General features: G+C 37.7%; 1 protein-coding gene across 15 annotated transcripts in view; it reads left to right on the top strand.

Annotated features, from left to right (window-relative positions):
- The window catches only part of LOC107126370 (AGBL carboxypeptidase 4), a 1,456,730-nt gene that overhangs the window by 777,318 nt on the left and 659,358 nt on the right, over positions 1-20,054 (top strand). The window contains exon 1 of one of the 15 annotated variants that reach the window (XM_065522925.1): positions 454-651. The exons of the other annotated variants lie outside the window; for them this stretch is intronic. The gene's annotated coding sequence lies outside the window, so the exon portion shown is untranslated. Of the gene's footprint in view, positions 1-453; positions 652-20,054 lie in introns of those variants that run through there. 15 annotated transcript variants of the gene reach the window in all.

A 20,054-nucleotide genomic window follows, 5' to 3' on the forward strand; every position in this document is an offset into this window, starting at 1 on the left:
GGCTAGAGAGTCCACAGCTCATTTTTAATTGGCTGGTCACCTGGGCATTGCCTGGCATTGGGACACAGAACAAGCTGAGATTGCTTTGATGCTGATTTTCCTACTACCAAAGGAGGGATCCTTAAATAGTTGCAAGAACAGGATTGGGTCAAGGACCACCAGTTCTGGGAAGAAAAGAGATGCGAGGGCAGGGAACTAGGCAGAGTATTGCATAAGCCAAGTAAAATCAGTCCCTAAACTGGGTCATGAAGCAGGGAGGTGTGAGGGGGAAGTAGCAAGAACTTCCTTCGTGTTTTTAATGTGTTAAGACTGTTTTAGTTCAATGTGAGGCATGATCAGGAAGAACATATGTCCAAGTTTCTCTTGTTTTGAAGTGTTGATTGGTATAACTAAGAGAATGCTAAAATAGCTCTATAGACACATTGAAACATTTCTAAAGTAACATCACAGCCTATTCTGAGGGTGGTGAAAGGGAAGGAGGGTTTGTTGTATTCTTGTGGTGACATGTAACTGGTCCTTTGGCACATCGTTAACTATGGACAAGTGGTATCACCTCCAGCCAGACTTTTGTGGATCCCTGTTCAGCAGCCAGGGGATTTACACAAGAGTTGTGATGCTTTGCTTGTAGCTGACCTGCTTATAACGTCTCTGGTAAGGCATTTCTGCCATCTATGGTTATTTCCTATGCCCTTTTCTGTAGAATCTGTTATGTCAAGAGGAATTTCTATGGGGACAGAGACCTGGTCTGTCTTACTTATTGGCCTCCTCCACAGAGCCTATGGAGCACAGTATGGACTAAGAAAACTGGGGTTTGGTTCTCATTTCTGTCACATAATTATCAGCTGGGTACTTCCAAGCAAACCACGTAGAATTCCTGAGTCTCTGTAAAATGGGGAAACAGCATCTGCCCTGTTTAATGCACATGATTGTTGTGGGGATCAAATACATATTAAAACACTTGGAGGGACATTAAGATTGGTAGAAGGAGATAAAGGGGAGAGATTTGTCACAAATTGTGCCCTGTGCTAAGTGCTTTACCTCCACCACCATGTTTAAATCTCATGGCAATTTTATAGGACATTATCATTGTCCCTATCTTTCAAATGAGGACATTGAGGCTCTTAGAAGCTAAGGTCACACATTTAGTAAGTGGCAAGCCAAAATTGGCAGAGCCTCTTGTGCCTGACTGCAAAAACCCGTGTTCTTATCCTCTATACTGCACAAATGTGATGTAATTTTATAGAAATACTGACATTTCAATGTAAGCCTTTGCATAAATCTATCATACAAGGTCAAAAGTCATTCTTAAATGACATAGCAATGGCACCTGACTTTGTCTAGGGACAGACATCTTTGCCCTAATTAGTATCAGGGCTCCTGGCAACCTGTATATCTTGACATTTGCATACATGTCTGTGGGAACTAGGGTAAGAGTGGTTTTGCAAACACAGATTGCATCTGTTGATGGTACTTTTCCTCAATTATGCTCAGCTCTCCATTTAGAGATGTACATTCAGTGTGCTGAGGGCAGAATCATTTTGCCAATGTACACTATATTTGGTGTAAATCTGCTTTTTCCCACATTCTTGCATTGTTCTTCCTATAGCGATTAAAACAGTCTTGAGTGGTTCAAGTGAGAGAAAAATATATGCTAATTAAAGAAGAAGCACTGTATTTAGAGGCAGAGACAAGTACGAAATCCCAATTCTACCCTGACTTAGCTTGTGGACCTTGGACTCTTAGAGACCTGGTCTCCTCTGTAGAACAGCGACAAGAGCAAAATGGTTAAGACAAGTATATCAGAGGATTAGTATGTATGAGAGTGCGTTCTATATCTGGCACCTTGTAAATGTTAGTTTTTTTCTTCTTTTCTTTATCTTTAATATTTGGAATAAGTGCTAAAGATCAAGAGATTTGGGTTCCAGTCCCAGACCCTGAGAAACCTTCACCTTTCTGGGCCTCAGTTTCATATGTAATTACTTCATATGTAATGAATTAATTCAGCTAGATAGTCTATATTTTAATGTTGGGGTTTTGTTCAGGTCTTATACCTGTCAAAAGCCAAAGGTCTACCACATGGAGTGGCCAGTGCTGTGACAGGCTTATGGAGGCTCTGAGAATACTGAGAAAGAGAAGCGACATCAGTGAGAGAAGGTAGACTGGGGGCTACATATCAGGAGATCATGGAAGTCTTCTTTGAGATGACAGTGTTTGAGTTGACTCTTGGAGTAATATAAGAGCTATCTAAACAAATAATAGGACAGCATATTTTTCAGTTTATTTACAGCCTGAAAGTGGGAGAGCAAGAAAAATTCAGAAAACCACAAGTATGTAAATAAAAATGAAACATGTAACATTGTTATATAGGTATGTACGCACCTATTGTGAGGGTGGGGGTAGGGATAGGAAAGCTTAACATACGATGACATTTGGACTTCATCTCACAGATGATGAGGAGCTTTGGAAGTGGAGAGGGGGCATGATCAGATTGGCTTATTAGAAATAACACTTTTGTGACTATGGGTTGTGATAGGCCAAAGAGAGGCAGGAAGAGCAGTTAGGAGGCAATTACAAGTGCCTCAGTATAAGCATGGCATGTTTATGGGCAATGAAGAGGCCAATTGCTGCAGTAATTCCCTTAAGATGGAGGGGAAATGAGAAGGGCCACGCCAGTAAAGTCATATCAAAGATTCTCAAACAGAACTAGAAGGTGGCAGAACCATTTCTGATTCTGATTAGTGCAAAATTAAAAGTAGAAGTCAGTTTTTACTATACATATGTGCTAAGCGAACTAAAGTCTCTCCTCAAATTCCCTCTGAGATACAGAGGGAATGTCTAAATTTCTTTGTAATCCTTAGGATTGAACGTGAATATAAGGAAAAACATCACCTTCTGACCAGGAGACTTCTTGGGACAGAAGAATCACTCTCTACATTTGATTAGATTTAAGAACAGGAATTTGACACTTTTTAGTAGAATAGAAGACAGGATTATGTTTATGAAGGGACCTTTCTTTCTTGGTGATCACTGCCATTTTGTCACTTATTAGCACTTATTACCCTTCATAGCACTTCTATTCTTTAATGGTATCATTCAAACCCCAAAGTGTGAAAAATGGAACTATGATATTTCAATCTTGAAAGTATTTACTGAGTATCTGTTATTTCTTGGAAAGCAGCCAGGTCTAGGGGGAAAATGAATGAAGTTGTTAGGAGAACTAAATAAAATTGTATGAGGTATGTAAGTGCCTAGTACAGTGTCTAATATAAGGCAGCTCAAATAATAATGGTCTCCTCTTTTTTACCCCTAGGAGACAAGGATCAGATGATGAAAAAAAAAAAAAAAAAACCAAAAAAAAAAACCCAGCTTATACCCATTGGGATTTATAGCCTCATTAGGAAGATAAGATACAATGAATAAAAATAATCTTTCTAATGTTTCACAGTTTACAAATCACTTTTGCATCCACTATTTCATGTCAAGCTTCTAATATCAATTGAAGTAACCAGGGGAAGACATGTTATTAGCCCAATTAAACAGATAAGGAAACTAACATTCAGGGAGATTAAGTGGCTGAACAAGACCAAATTGTTATCAAGTGGCAGGGCAGGTCTAACTCACTCCAGATTATGGATATTTCCGTTAAAGATTGATTCAAGGTAAGTCGGTATCAAGCACTTACCCTGTGATAGGTACAAGGTACCATATGAACCAAATTCTAGCGTATGAATGGTAGAATTTATAGTTTATACTTCTATTGTAGAAACAAAATGCTAAGGGAGGGAACCTTGAAGAGAAAGGTTTATTATTTTCAGAACTCTGCAATTTAGTATCCTTTTTTGCTATCTTTCAGGATCCACTTCTAAATATGGTCATTCTTCACTTGGTCTTCTGCCCCTGTCTCACTTAGGGTGGGATTCCAGTAATACCTTAGAAACTGGTCTAATATGCCCAGGATTTTTTGCTCAATTATTCTATTCTCACCCCTGCTTAATGTAGCCATCTGGGGCAGTTAGTCGTGTGCCTCAGCAGCTAAGATCCACCAGATACCACTGCCTACGTCTGGCTGACTACCACTGTGATTTGAATTCCTAAATTTTCCCAAGGGAAGCCACAACTTCTGTTTTCTGTTGTCCTCTATTCTGTTATTCCTCATTTTTGTACAGTTCTCTCCCCAGCATCCTTAGAAATCCCATTAAGGAGAACAGGCAAAACCAAATTTATGATGGCACTGACCCAGGGCCTTCATTGGTTTGGAGCTTCTGACTGGCTTATCTTACATGTGGGGATATAGAGAAAAAGAGTCAACTACAACGAAGCAGATTGTTATTCTGAGGAAGGGAAGAAAAGTGCATCATAATTCTTGCTCCCAGGAAGATGAGACAGACTTGGATGAGTTCACTAGGCAGCACATGAAAATTTTATCTTGAGTGGTGCTTTAAATGCATTATCTCATTTAACCTAGGCAATACCCCTGTGAGTAGATATTAGCATTTTTATTTTACAGATGAGGTAACTGAGGTTCACAGAGATATTGGGATTTTTCCCAAGTCCCCACAGCCAGGAGGTAGTAGAGCTGTGGCTGAGGATTCATTCTTCTGACTGAAGGCACCGTTCTCTTCTCTTACTCCAAAGCTACAGTAGATGATCAAATTCTAGACCATGCAGCTCAGATGCCAAGTGTTGGAACCCAGGTTGGGGGTAGTCTGGAGTAGTGTGGGATGGTTTTCTGAAGAACCTCGATGTTTAAGGATGAGTTTGGAGAGACAGAGCCAAGGAAGGAGGCCATCCATGGGAACAGAGTGTACAGGGCTGCGGAGGTAGGAATGAATTGGGCACATGTGGAGGTGGTGTGGATCGTGGCCTTACAGCAGCAGAAAGTGCATTTTGAGGAGGAGGACAGCTTGGTTTGTCTGGGTAGAGGGATCTCAGCCTAAATATGTCCTTGTCCCTCCCTACCTCCACCATAACTGTGGGAACCAGCCCTCTGTGAGTGTGAAAAGACCCAGTGGAAACAGGAATTTGGCTGTATCATGCAGACCATGCTGAGGAGAGGTTTTTCCAAGCCATATTTAAAACATTGTGTTGAAAAACATCCCTAAATTCTCTAACAGAAGACAGATGTCTGCCTGAACAAATATCAGCTCTCACATAATTTGTTGTTTTGATTTCCCCAGCATTTGCCTATTGAATCTGACAACCTCCTATAATTATCCATTTTCCAGAATGAATTACAGGGTGCATGTCCCATATATGTGGCTCACACTGCTCTTGGTTCATGGAGTATATGGATGTATGGTGCATCTGTGCAGGGTACCAGATTCTGTCTGACTCCTTGTTGCCACTCCCTTCTCAAGCCTCTATGCTTTTACTTGGGCAATTTGATTCCCATCTTCTGGATCAGTATCTTCCGTACTAGATATACCAAGGCCATGGTTGGTCAGGGACTAAATGGAGACCCAATTCAATAGTTCAGTAAAGTTAGCAGTATAGCATGGGCCTTGAAGTTCAAACAGACCTGGTGTCAAATTTTCCACTTACTATTGGAAAATTATTTAACCTTTCTGAGCCTCACTCTTCCCATCTGTAAAATGGTTATTGGAAAGAGACTATCATTTAGCAGGGGCCAGATAAATGACAGTTATTGCTATTATTATTTTTCTTCCTGTTTTGGCCTCATATATTGGTTGATACCTAATGTTTATTGAGTGTTAAGATATTTTACTAGTCATTGATAAGTGCTTTATATGACTTATCAATAAATGATAAGTAATGAATCAATAAATGATAAGATTAAATGACCAAGCTGTCCTCCTCCTCAAAATGCACTTTCTGATCCTGTAAGGCCACGATCCATACCACCTCCACATGTGCCCAATTCATTCCTACCTCTTCATTACCATCATGTGAGATTGTTACTATTATTGTCTTATTTACAAATAAAGAAGCTGAGATTGTTAAGTAACTGCCTAAAGAAGGTCATATAGCAGGAAGAGGCAGAGCCAGAGTTAGAACCCATGCAGTCTGGCTGAAAGCCTGAATTCATAACTGCTTCACTGGCTTTATCATAATTCATAACTACTACATCTCTTCTCTTACTAAGACAGAGATATCACATTATACCTCATGTCTGTCTGTTTCTCTGTGTCATAGCTTTTCCTTAATAGTCTATCTAGTAGTGTCTTGAATCTGCCAGTTCTTCCTATAAATTGCAGCCAAGTAGTTACAGACCTGTTGGCCTCTCCCTTGCTAGTGTTGACTTCTGAATATTGCTCCTTTTGTCCTCTGCTTGCTGTGCAATGATTTGTTCATTCTTTCAGCAAACTTTCACCAAGTATCTTCTATGTTTAAGGCCCAATATGAGGCACTGGAAATACCAAAACTAATTTGACAGGACTACTATTTTAAAGAAAGTCAGTTCCATTAGGGGAGAAAAACAAAAACAGAATAATGCCACTGATATTTCTAACCCATTTTTTTCTTTTATATCCCCTATATATAATTCATTACCATATCCAGTTGATTTTGTATCCTTTGGCTCTTGAATCTGTACATTTCTCACTATCTCCATTGATATTCTACAATTTAAGTTACTATCATTCCTCATTGGGCTACTGCAATAGCCTCCTTACTGGTTACGTGCATTCAGGTTGTGTTGACCTCCAAACTATTATTAATACTGCAACCAGATTGGTCTTGGAAAATGGAAATCTGTTTAAAATGCTTTAATGGTTTCCCAGTACTCTTAGCATTATGGAAATAATAGTGAAAGCCTCATTTTTTGAGAAAAATTTAAAAAGCATAAGTGAGTTTTACTAGCATAAGATGACTGGATAGTCTTTACGGATTTTTATAGCTCTGACATCCAAGATTTGCCTTCATCTCAATGGAACTATGCAGCTTTGATACTATCTCTAACCAAGATGTACCCAGTAATTACTGACCATTTACTAGTCACCCCAAGTGGATGAATCTTTACCTACTTTAGTAAAAGGACTAGTTAAAGATTGTATTCATTCATTCATTCATTCAACAAACATTCACAGAGCATTCACTCTGTTTCAGGTCCTGAACTGCTGCTGGAAATATAGGCTCAGCTCACTTAACCCCAGTAACTGGCCTAGTTACTAGTGTTTCAGCAGTGAATCAAGGCACGAAGCAGGAATGGTCCCCATTCTCATAAAGATTAAATTTGAGAATGAGACCTAGTTCCCATTCTTGAGAGGTTTGTATTCTATTAGGGAATACATTATTCATCTATTTACCTAACATTTGCTGGGTACCTACCATGTGTCAAGCCCTAAGAATATAGTGCTGAATGAAACGGACACAGAGTTGTCATAATTACTATATGGCGTGGCAAGTACAAGATCAGAATTCTGTGCAAGGGGTAATGGAACCCTAAGAGGGAGACTTGAATTCTGCATGCAGAGCTCGGATGACATCATTGGAATTGACTGCTAGGAATAGACCTTAAAACTATATAGGATACTGTATTATTGTTAGGTACTATTAATGAGCACCAAATTTAAGTAACATATACACTTGACATTTCTGCTCTGCTGTTTTACGGAGGACATTATCTCTAATGCATGTTATAATAAACATTTATTATAATATACATTATATTTATGAGGAACCTGAGGTTCAGGGGTGTGAAATCACTTGCTCGAAGTCACAAAGCTAGTGAGTGAAAGAATTAGGATTCCAGCTTAAATCTGCGTAGGTCCAAAGCCTTTGCTCTTTTCACTCCACCCTGCTAAATACACTGAGTTTTTCTAAACTCTGTCATTTGGCATCTTAGGACATATTATAATTTCATTTATAATTTTTGTGCACCACAGCCTTCTAACTGTCATCTTCAGTTTGAGGCTCTCCATGTGAAACCTGAAGATGTAGGCCTGCTGTAGGGCCAGAGTTTTAGAAAAGGTATTTATTGTTTCAGGAAAATTGGTATTCCAGTTGACATTAATTCTCATCTTGTTTCCTGGGTTCCCATCCATCTCAGTGATAACTGAATTTCCCTGGTAAATATCAGGCTCTCTTTCCATGCAGCAGGTGCTATGTCCTCCCCACTCCTCAATACAAAATTGACCCCTGCCATATGATTCCCCCTTCAGGGGGAATATGAAATGAACAGATTGATCTTAATGGCCTTAGTAACCTTAATGGGCCTGTGTAAAAGGGCACATCCAGGCAGAAGACATGGCACTCAATTCCACTGAGTGCAGAGCTTCATGCTGGGCACTAAGGGAGTCAAAAGAAATTTACCATATGGAAGTCAGATTAACTGTTTCAATATGACTGATGAGTTGCTTTGCTGTCGTAGACCTCAGTTTTTTCATCAGCAAACAGGCGTGTCAAACCCACTGATTTGTGGAGGATCACCATGGAAGTGCTTTACTAACTGAAAAGTGTTATTCACATCACATATTGTTCCTTGGGGATTATGATTGTGATGTGACTGTTTAAAAGAGCACACAGGAATGATTAGATGGTAAGGAAAATAGTAATGTTCATTTTGCTGGCTGATTGTGGCTGGGAAAAGCTAGTCAAGTCCTCATCTATATTCCTATGGTACAGTAGGAACCCCATTATACCACACTCAAGACATTATTTTTATGTTTCTATACTAGATTATGAAGTAAAATGACTCAGCTAAGGATGCATTAAGTTCAGTGGCAGAGTCTGAATTGGAACTCAGAGGTTTGACTATTCCAGCACTCTTCCTGCTGTACCATGTGTCTTCACAAGATATAATCAAAATGGGATCTAGAGGCCAGATTGTTTGGGTGGGGATGATTCTTGAAAGCCAAGATAGAGTTTGTTGAGTTGTCACCAGTTACTCGTTACTCTTTTCTGGCCTAGGATCCTGCCAGTTCCCTGACTAGCCTTTTCTTTTGCTATTAAATTTAATATGGGAGCACATCATGATCTGACCTTTGTGTTCCAGTAACCCCATTTCCAATTTCTCCATATGCATTATAGGACTTAGTATGCACATGTTATGTGTGTATGAGAGAGAAAGAAAGAGAGAGAGAGAGATAGAAAGTTAAGAGATGTTTTTGATAGTACCCAGGAGTGATCAGGACCTGAAATGTAGACCTATATTAGCTAAAATTGTTTATATAGGGTATTAAAATTAGGCATCAGTGTAACAATTTATGAATTTATCTTGAGAAATGACTCTCATCAGCAGCAGTTTGTGCAAAGTCCATGTGTTCTATCATCTGTGCATTAGCCTCTATTATCAAACAACATGGTAAGTCAAATCATTACTTCAGGATTGCTTTCATGGTTTGTATGAACAAGAGCAATTGAGATACTATTTTATGACTTCAGGGACTGTCCCATTATAAGGATAGCTGTGCTCATGGGACTGGAGGATTCTACACGTGCCGTTGATTTTTGCGGAGTGTGGTGTTTATGTTGGTACCCATGACTAAATACTCTGATGCGTGGTTTCTGGAAGTGTCATGTCCGTATGTGTAAATATAGACATATGTCTGGGCTCCTTACCTAAGTTTTAGTTTTGTTTTTGGAGATTTCACTTCTTTTTACCTTACTGCAACTTGAGACTAAGACCCTGAATACAGTTAATAATCAACAAATGGCGGTTTACTAATAATTGGCCAACATGGTATATAGTTTACAAGTGTGGAGAATCTGGCCTTTTAATTCCATCATCATTGTCATCATCATCATCATCATCATCATCATCATCATCACCACCACCCTCATCTTCATCCAGTCTTTATGGAATTAATACTTACTATGTACCTACAGAGTACGGAAAAACTAGTCTATGGTTTTCTCCTTCATGACACTATGCCCTCCTAGAGTGATCGTGTATTGTATATAATTGTATGGGCAGGAAGAACTTCTGATCAAAGGAGTTAATGATTCTTGTCCAAGTGATTTAGATTAAGAATGAAACCATGGAACAGCATCCATGACTTGTCACTCATCACCATGTCATCTACACAGGTAACATCTTATCTTTTTCGCAGGTAGTTCATAGCACTTACTTGTTATCGTGACAGATCCAAAAGTAGTCTGTCTTTCTCTTTGACCTTGATTTGAACTTAGGACAGCCCCATTACATGTCAATTAAACTTATAATATACCATGTAGACCCTGATCAGTTGATGGATATCTTTTAGTCTCATTGTATATAGAAAGTAAATGATGTAAGTTTTCCCTGTACTTGTTTTAATAATAGAACCATAGCATATGAGAATTAGAAATCACTTTAGAAAATACCTATATTCTGATGTTCTTATCACTACTCCTGTCATTGTTCTTGATAATGTCACATTCAGTATTTTAATGAATGTTGATTTTCATTCAGTTTGTTGACTTTCACCCACCTCAGCAACACTATTGTCATATTCTAGACCTTATTGATTATTACCGTATTTTACTAAATCTAAGTTGTCCTTACCTTTCCTTTTTCAGAAATGATAAAATGTGAAAACATACAACAATACTTGTATCATCTGCTTTCTTTTCAGTCCATCCCTTCCATATTCCTGCTTTTATAATTCTTCGACCCCATTAGAAAGACAAACCATTGATGCTAGTATCTTTTCAATGCCCCTGATCCCCCTTATCTGCCCATTTCCTTCCTTATCAGCTTAGAGTTCATGATTTATTTTTATAATAATTTCTTAGGTACCTTTAACTACTTTACCTTCTTTCCCCTGTACCTTACTTTCTAGAAAAATCTCAATTCTCATTAAATCCAACTACATTAGAATAACTTTTTTTCATTTGTACCTGAGATAATGTATTTGGACAAAATCTCAAAACCATGATTTTTGGTTTCTTTTTAGATGACTTTAGGTGAAGTCCATGTTACATTTGCCAAGTCCATTTATTCTTCCATCTTTTGAAAGGATAATTTTATAACATTTTCTCACTCTTCAGACATTCAATATTCCTTCACTCTTCATCCTCAGTTAATGGGCATGGTGACTTCAGAGGTCGGAAGAGATGGCAGGGTTTTTTTTTTCCCCCTGCCATTTGAGTTCAGGATGTCTGGAGAGAAAGGCACAAGAGTCAGCAGATAGGGATTAAAGATATCATCTTTATTGCTGGTAAAGAAAATATTACATGTATCTGCATATAAGTGGTCTTTCTAATAGAGAAACTCAGTCAAAGGTAGCTGAAAGCTGCAGGCCTACTTCCTTCCCAGAAACAGAGTAGTCTCCTATGGATTGAACAACATGGAAGAGCACAGTGGAAAGTACTTTCTCTGTTGGCTGTTCCTAAACAATTTCATTTCATTCTTTCAAATTCATCAGTCAAAAATTCCCCTAAGAATGAGAGAATGAATACTCAGAAAGAGGCCATGCATATTAAATAAACATGAAATTATGGAAAAGGAACTTACCTTCTAACAATGACATTTATTTTAATTTTATGGGAGAAATAGAAGCAATCCTGGAGAACATCCTTCTGCACTTCAACCTGCAAATCTGTCCATTTTTTGAAACTTTGCCATCCTTCTCTATTACAATTGATAAATTATTTGAGCTTTTATCTAAGGCTATCTTTTCTCCTGAATATCAACTCAATTCACCTTCATAGAGATTTTATAAAAAATTTTTCTAACTTCACAGTTTTCTAGTTCTTACTGGATTAGTCTCATCAGCATACAAATATGATACAGTGCTTCAACTTTTAAAAAAATTAACCTCATTGCCCATTTTTTGTTTAGCTGTTTGGCCCCACTTCTCTGCCCTCTGATATAGAAAAACTTTTTGAAAGAATAGACTATTTTCTATCTCTCTTTTCCTCTCACTGTTTCTTAACCCAACTTCAAGGCCTTTTATCCCATCATTCCACTAAAATTACTCTTGTCAGGGGCACTAATGATTTCCAGTGTTGACAAATCATATGCTTAGTTTTCAATCTTCACCACTCAGCAGCAATTGATCACTCTATCCTTAAACACTTTGTTTACTTTGCTTGAAACTGCACGTTCTTCTGACTTTCCCCTTATCTCTTAACTAATCCTTCGTCTTTTTTGTATATCCTGTTTATACTCTGTTTTCTCTGTCTAGAAGTTCCTCCAAGAGATCCACATCGTTCACTTCCCCACTTCACTGAAGTCTCTACTCAAATGTCACCTTTCCTGACCACACAATTTAAAATTGTAATCCCAACCCTCAATCATTGTTCTCTTACCATACTTATTACTCCGTATAGCATTTATAACATATTTACATATCTTTTTTCATTAGTATAATGTCAGTCTTTTCCCACTAAAATGTGAACTCCAAGAGTAGAGATTTGTCTGTATGGATCACTCTGTATTCCTACCAACTAGAACAGGGTCTGACTGGCTTAATAGAATAAATATACACTGGCAAAGTCCTTCATGGGATTAGAGACAGTATAGTGTAAGCAAAAAGTACAGACTCCAGATACAGAAAGACTGGGTTCAAATTCTAGCTCTACTCCTTTCTAGTTTACTATTGGGTTTGAAGGAGTTAAATTAACCTCTTCGCGCTGTATTCCAATCAGTAAAATAATGGCATTAGTATCTATTTCACATGGTTATATTTTGAGTTAAATGAACAAATATAAACAACTAACCTTAGGCTTCATACGTAATAGTCACTGAATAAAAGATTGTTCTTTTCCTTTCTGTCTTAAGATGTATTTTTGCTCTTCTATCCATACAGATCCTTGGTGTGGTATAGCGTACTATTTTTTTTTTTTGAACAGAGTTTCACTCTTGTTGCCCAGGCTGGAGGGCAACGGCACGATCTCGGTTCACCACAACTTCTGCCTCCTAGATTCAAGCGATTCTCCTGCCTCAGCCTCCTGAGTAGCTGGGATTACAGGCATGTGCCACCACACCTAGCTGATTTTTGCATTTTCAGTAGAGATGCGATTTTTGGTCAGGCTGGTCTTGAACTCCCAGCCCCAGGTGATTTGCCCACCTCAGCCTCTCAAAGTGCTGGGATTACAGGTGTGAGCCACCGTGCCTAGCCTAGAGTACTATTGTATCCAAATCTCATGATGCTTTTATCCTACTTAAACTCCTACCATGCTTCCCTGTTGCTATGATGATAATAATTAAGTTTCTCACATGGATTTTCAAAACCCAACAATGAACTTTTATGGTCTTTTAGACATCATCTTCTACTATCTTCTTCTATGTACCCTGTGCTTCATCTAAATTTATTATTCATGGGACAACATGGTATAGGATCCTACCTCCACACTGGTTGGCTGGCTCTGCTCACAATGTCCTTTCCCACCCTCTCCCTTGTTAAAGTTCTGCCCATTATTTAAGTCCCTGTCAAATTAACAAATTCCTAGACACTACCTCAATTCATAAATTACTCTCTCTCTCTTCCTCCTGGTTCATAAAGCTTCTGCTGTGGCATAATCTTCTCAGGGAAGCTTTCCTTGCCACATTCCCTCCTACGCCTCCCACTTCCAATTTTTTCAGAGGCACACATCTGGCTCTCATCCTGGCTCATTCCTTCTGCTCTAGCATTTACCACTCTAAGGAGAATTGTATGTCTGCCTTCTGTATTCCTGCTAAATTATGATTTTCTTGAAGACAGGGTCAATGTAATATATATCCTCAGGGCTTAGCTTGGTTCCTAGAAGATAATTGACATTCAGTGTATTAATAAATGAACAAAGTATCCGTCTCCTCTATTAGATCACAAGGATCTGGAAATTTGTTACTCTTTCTTAGTCATCTCTATGTTTTTTATCCTCTATAATAGCTGGAACATAGGGAAGAAATATATTTTGGTGACTAAAGATTATGGTCTGTCTCTACCATTAGTTGTTTTGAGTTCAAATACCAGCTCCACTATTTACAATTTTTGTGATTTGCACAAATTATTATCTCTGTGCTTAAATGTCCCTGTCTCTAAGATAGTGATAATAGGGTTTGGCATAAGGATTAAATGCAATAATTCTTGTTTAGCTCTTAGTCTAGTATCTGCCCATGTATATCAACAAATTTCTCTTGACTGCCATATAAAAACATATTGATAATCTGTGGTAATCATATACATGTAGTACATTAGGGCGTGGACACAGAGGAAAAAGTGAGTGTCTTCCTGAAGGATACACAAAGGTACTGGAGAAAAGAGATAATTTCAGGCCACAGAGCAAGCAACATTACAGTCACTGATCTTACTTTCTGAATTGGCATGTAAGGAAGGAACAAGACACCCAAGGAAGGGTGATGGTCAGTGGAATGACTATCAGACTGTAGTTCCTTCACTTCTAATAGTTAGAAACATATGTGAGTTATTCTCCTACATCACTCATTTTCAGAGTTTATTTCTAGATATATCCTTGCAGGGAAGAAAAAAGTCTTTTTAAAATGTTAATCTGTTTCTACTCTAAACCCATTTGGAACTGAAGTGTTTTGGTTGGATCTGAAAATCACTTGAAATATGGGCTGTGATCAAGCCTTGTACTGGAGTACACTGAGGAATATAGGTGGTGTGTAACCCACACACATGGAAACAGAATATTCAGACCTCATATCTGTCCACCCACTATAGGCAGCAGAATAGTGATTTTGAATGATGTCTTTGTTTCCTCTCCCCAAATAACACTTGAAGGGGTCCTTGTGCCAGGAATATTACAGAGAGAAAAATAATCAGTTAGGGAATTAACTGTAGAATATGTAGAGGAGATTCTTACAGTTACAGCCTCCAATGAAACACACCTCCCTGAGTTCATACCCTTTTGCAATGTGACATTAACACTTTTCTCATGAGGATGTGGAATCTATTTCTCAGGCTTTCAGTCTGGACTGGCCTTAAGACTTGTTTTGACCACTAGAATGTGTCAGAAAAAACACTTTGTGATTTCTGAAGCTGTTCAGACATTAAGAGCCCTTGCCATATCTGCTTTGGTACTATTAGAATGCTTCTGCTATTATGTGAAGAAGCTGTCAAACTACCCAGCTAAGTCTAGACCAAATTCCCAATGGACATAATTTTGTGCAAATAAATGGTTGTTACTGTAACTCACTAAGCTTTGGGGTGATTTCATATAGAAATAGATAACTACCATAACAAAGAATCAACTATTTAAGGTTTAATATTGTTATGTATATCCAAGGATAAGTTTTAAATGTTCTCAAAATAGTCACAATTTATATATATATATTTATATACATACTTAAATTATGTATTATATATTTTATATATTTGACTTTCAGTGTATTAATGAATATGTATGCATTAATATGTTTATGTTTATATAAATACAAATATTTAAATGTAAACATATTTGTATATTAATGTATATAAATATTTATATATAAATCTATAATTATAATGTACAAATATTTATATATGAATATAAATATATGCATTTATGTAAGATAAATGTATATATTATATAAACATATTTATATATTATATTTATATATAAATATTTTACATAATACATATTATATAAATATAAATATGCAATAACTCATGGAACCAAGAGTGAGACAAAATATAAATATATAATATATAATATATAATATTTATATATAATATATAAATATGTTATAAATTTATATATACTTTTTATTTCAATAGCTTTTGGGGTACATGTGGTTTTTGGTTACCTGTATGAATTTTATAGTGGTGAAGCCTGACGTTTTAGTGCATCCATCACCTAAGTAGTGTACATTGTACCCAATTTGTAGTTTTTTATCCCTCACTCCTCTCCTGCTCTTCCCCCTTGTGAGTCTCCAAAGTCCATTATACCACTCAGTATGCCTTTGCATACCCATTGCTTAGCTCCCACTTATAAGTGAGAAAAATATTCACAATTTTGAGGCAGCACGGTTTAGTGGAAAGGGTTGGGGTTTGTCTTTATGCAAACTTGAGTTCTGGTCATCTGAATATCTCATCTAACCTGTTTAAACCTCAGTTTTCTCATCTGCAAAACCAGAGAAAAAAATCTGACTTTATAGGCTTAGTGTATGGATGGAGTGACCTCAAAGTAGTAAGGCAGATGTTGCTCAGCACATCGCTCAACACACATGAATTTAAACTTCATCCTCTAAGCAGGATGGGGAATAACTGCTTAATGGGCTGCCTTCTGAAGTGATGAAAATGTTTCAGAACTAGATAGAGGTGGTGGTTGCAAAACATTGTTGTGACTGTGTTAAATGTCACTGAATTGTTTACTTTAAAATTGTAGTTAATTTTGTTTTATGAGTTTCACCTCAATAAAACAAAATATGTGACCACATGACATGGATGATCTGGGTTGGAACTGATGAAGCTGTAAAAAGTGAAACGGAAAAATGCAGGCCCTTATAGGAATAGAAATGGACTGATGTAATCAGTTCAGCAAGGAATAATTCAGTTGTTATACAGATCAGGAGGTATCACAGGGCAAGGCACAACCAGCTATTTAGCTGGCCAGGCAATCTGTGAGTTAGAGGAGAGGGTGTGTACTGTGCTACAGCTGAGCTGAGTTTCCTTCCTTTCTACAACTGTGACACTTCCACTGCTTTAGTATTGTACTTTCTCTTATATGGCTTTGCTAGTCTAAAATGCTACTTGGCTTCCCTGAGGCAAAAACTTCTGCTAATACTGCTTTTCAATTTGGATTGAAGGCAATCTCAGGGCACCAAGAGTGAGACAAAAAGGCAATTAATATGGAGAAGAGGTTTAGGAAGCATATATAGGCAGGTTACTGGCTGACCACAGCTTTGTTTCTCCATCTTTCTCATTTCTCATTAGTGAAAAATGTGCCCCATAAAGCATCAACTCCCTCCATACATTAGATTGTGCCTCCTGGTCCCCAGCGGCTGCTGACAGCAGCAGAGACATCAGCAGAGTGAATCACAGGATACAGAATGAGTCACTAGGAGATGGATGGTATGCAACCAGTGCACTCCATGCTGGCCCACCCGTGGCCTGAAGTCTCATGGGTCCAGTTAGGTGAGCCAATATGAGTGTGTGGGCATCAAGCAGGTACCATAGTTATTGTACCTCCGAAACAACAGGGAAGTCCTTGGTGCAGGTGGCAAGAGTTACATGATGCAAGACATGAAGCCAAACTCTGCTGGGTTATTCCTAAAACATAAAAATCTAGGGCCGCACCCACAATAGACCTAGCTGGCCGAACAGGCACAAGTGCCAAGGCAACATGACCCCCACCGTAAAAGTAGTGAAGGAGCTCAAAAATCTCACTCCAATGAAGATAAACCCTTTCTTCTTTAACCTCCAAGACTGTGGTTGGTGCCAGGTGATCTTTCCATAGGATTATCAGTAGCATCAAGGAAAAAGCATGCTTGAGCAACCTGGGGAGGTGAATAACTTGGTTGAGTATTCTCATCTGGACTATTGAGTGTTCTCATCTGGACTATTTCTCTAATTGCTACCCTCCAGATCACAGCAATTTGGCATTATCTGAACATTTACATAGTAGCCAGCAATTCTACTTTTAGGTTAGTATTCAAAAGAACTCTTAAAATGTGCATGAGGATACAAGATTGATCATAGCAGCCCTGGTCATAATGGTAAAATGTAAAATTTATTTTAAAAATAAATATAGGCATGGTTTAGTGTTCTTAGGTATTGGTTCCAGGAGCACCCTCGGATATCAAAATCTGTGACTGCTGAAGTCCCTTACATAAAATAGGGTAGCATTTGCATATAACCTACACATCCTCCCATACACTTAAAATTATCTCTGGATTACTTTAAATACCTAAGACAATGTAAATGCTATGTAAATAGTTGTTATACTATATTTTTAAAAGAATTATATTATTGTTGTATTGTTATTTTTATTATTTTTAAAATAGTATTTTTAATCCACTGTTGTTTTAATCTGTGGATGCAGAACCTGCAGAGAACCAATTGTAAACAAAACAAAATAAAGTACAATAAGGTCATGTGCAGACAGATGATGACAGTGTCTCATGAAGCATGGATTTGCACTAATTTAATTCTGTGTACCCAACATTCTCTAAAACAAATACAATTTTTTTCTTCCTAGTCTGAATCTCAGTTGAATCATAACATAGAGCACATGGAATTCCTAGAATATAATGATTTATTTTCTACCTTTGTATATAATGGTCCTTTGGCCTGCTATGCTCTTTCTATAGCCACTCCTTTTCATTCTCTAGGCCTCAACCTAAGGAAATATCCTCCGTTTGGGAAGGAGCAGTGGAGCATTTATAGAGCTCAAAGACCTAGGCAGGTACCTAGTCTATTCATGATGCCAGCCTTCTTTGAGTAATGAATGATATGGTGATGTGATCACTGACCCAGCTTATGTTAATATAATCAAGAAATTATGGTGGGCTTTCTAGTAGAGGGTATCTGTTCTGTCAGAGAGAGAAGTAGAAATAATGATAACTAGGCATTTGGAAAAAATGTGAGCAAAAGTGAAAGAGAGAGTGTGTAAAATACATTCCAGGAAAAATGAGAGGTCTATATTCTATCAACATATAAATATAGTAATAGGAAACTAGAGGCAGATAAATTTAACATATTGGCCTTGAGCTAAAGTTTGAAAGGTATTGATTATCTTTTTAAGGAACTTGCACTTTATGCTGGTGACAATATGAAATTACTGAATGGCTTTTAGGCAGGAAGACAATGATCAAAGCTTTTTGTAGGAAAACTGTTTGACAATTGTGTGTGGAAAAGGTTAGGTAAGAGACATTCAGAAGCTCTACAGGAAACCACAGTATAAACATTGGGTGTGGTCACCTAGACTATTGTGGACACCAAGCTATATTGAAAGGGCTATTAATGTGTTTCTGAAACATGAAATTAATCTTGGTCCAAAATGGGGAAGAAAAGAGTCATGAAGTTAAAAGTCATGAGGATTATCAGTAAGTCAGGATATAGACTAGTAAGCAAGCCAGTACAAGAGGTCAAGGCTAAGATTCTGGGTGTAGCAAAGGGTTAAGACTCCTGCTTTTATGTGATTATGAAGTAAAAGTTGAACAGAACTATGAAGGACCAGGTTAGAACTGGCATAAAGGTGATATGTCTGAAAATGCAAGTAATGGTTTGACAGGAGGTATAAGGATGTAATGCGGACGACTGGCTATAGGCTGATGTATTGCCTACGGACTTTAATACCTTGGGAGCTTAAATTGTTCTGGATGTACATGTTACGCAATTCAAGTCTATAATCTACACCATGCAAAGCTTTCTACAAAGATAAATTATATAAATACCTAATAACATATTAGAGTTCTGGGAGACTCAGTTACAGATTAGTACTAAGATAGCTACAGAACCAAGTTAAACCACTAAATTACTCTGGAAAAGGTAAGCAGATAGACTTTGGAGCACATGACTTGCCTAAGTACCATCTTGGAGCTCTTGGCTCCCTACAGAACATTAACATGACAAATTAGAGTTTTGATCATGCCAGATACAACAGTATCCATTTGTTTAATTAAACAATTGAGGCTGTTGTTAGTGTGGGTCATTTTTAAAAATGTTAAAAGTAAAATTAAACACATAATTAAGCTGACAAAAGATAAAGACCCCGATGCTCCAAGTTGAAGGCAGTTAATTTATATGAAGCTGGATCCCCAAAGGCACCACAGTTTATTAAATTACCAAGGCAGGGATGTAAAATATATTATTTAGCTGTTAAATGTTAAATTGCTCCGACACTTTTAAAGTCCACAAGATGCAGTCAATTAGAATGCCTTATTAGCTAGCTGTTGTTTTTCTTCTTGAAAGGGTCCAGAACCTAAAGCTGGGCCCCTCTTCCTTATTTTTCATTACTAGAAGCATCCATGTCCTATTCATGGTTGGTCACATAATCATAAATTCATGGATGGATAGACCCCAGGAGTTTATTATTATTAATAATATTGAGTTGAGAGGACCTATGCTTAGTGTACCAATTTGGACATGATTCAACCATGCATCCCTTTATTCCTTCCTTCCTCCCTTTTTTCCCTCCCTCCTTTCTTCCCTCCCTCAATAACTTTCTTATTTTTCTCTTTTCACCTTTTTCTTATTTAATTTTATTTATTTCCTCCATCTCTTCTCTGTCTCTTTCCTTCCCTC

This window comes from Macaca fascicularis, chromosome 1 (genome assembly GCF_037993035.2).
Source record: "Macaca fascicularis isolate 582-1 chromosome 1, T2T-MFA8v1.1".
NCBI lineage: Eukaryota > Metazoa > Chordata > Mammalia > Primates > Cercopithecidae > Macaca > Macaca fascicularis.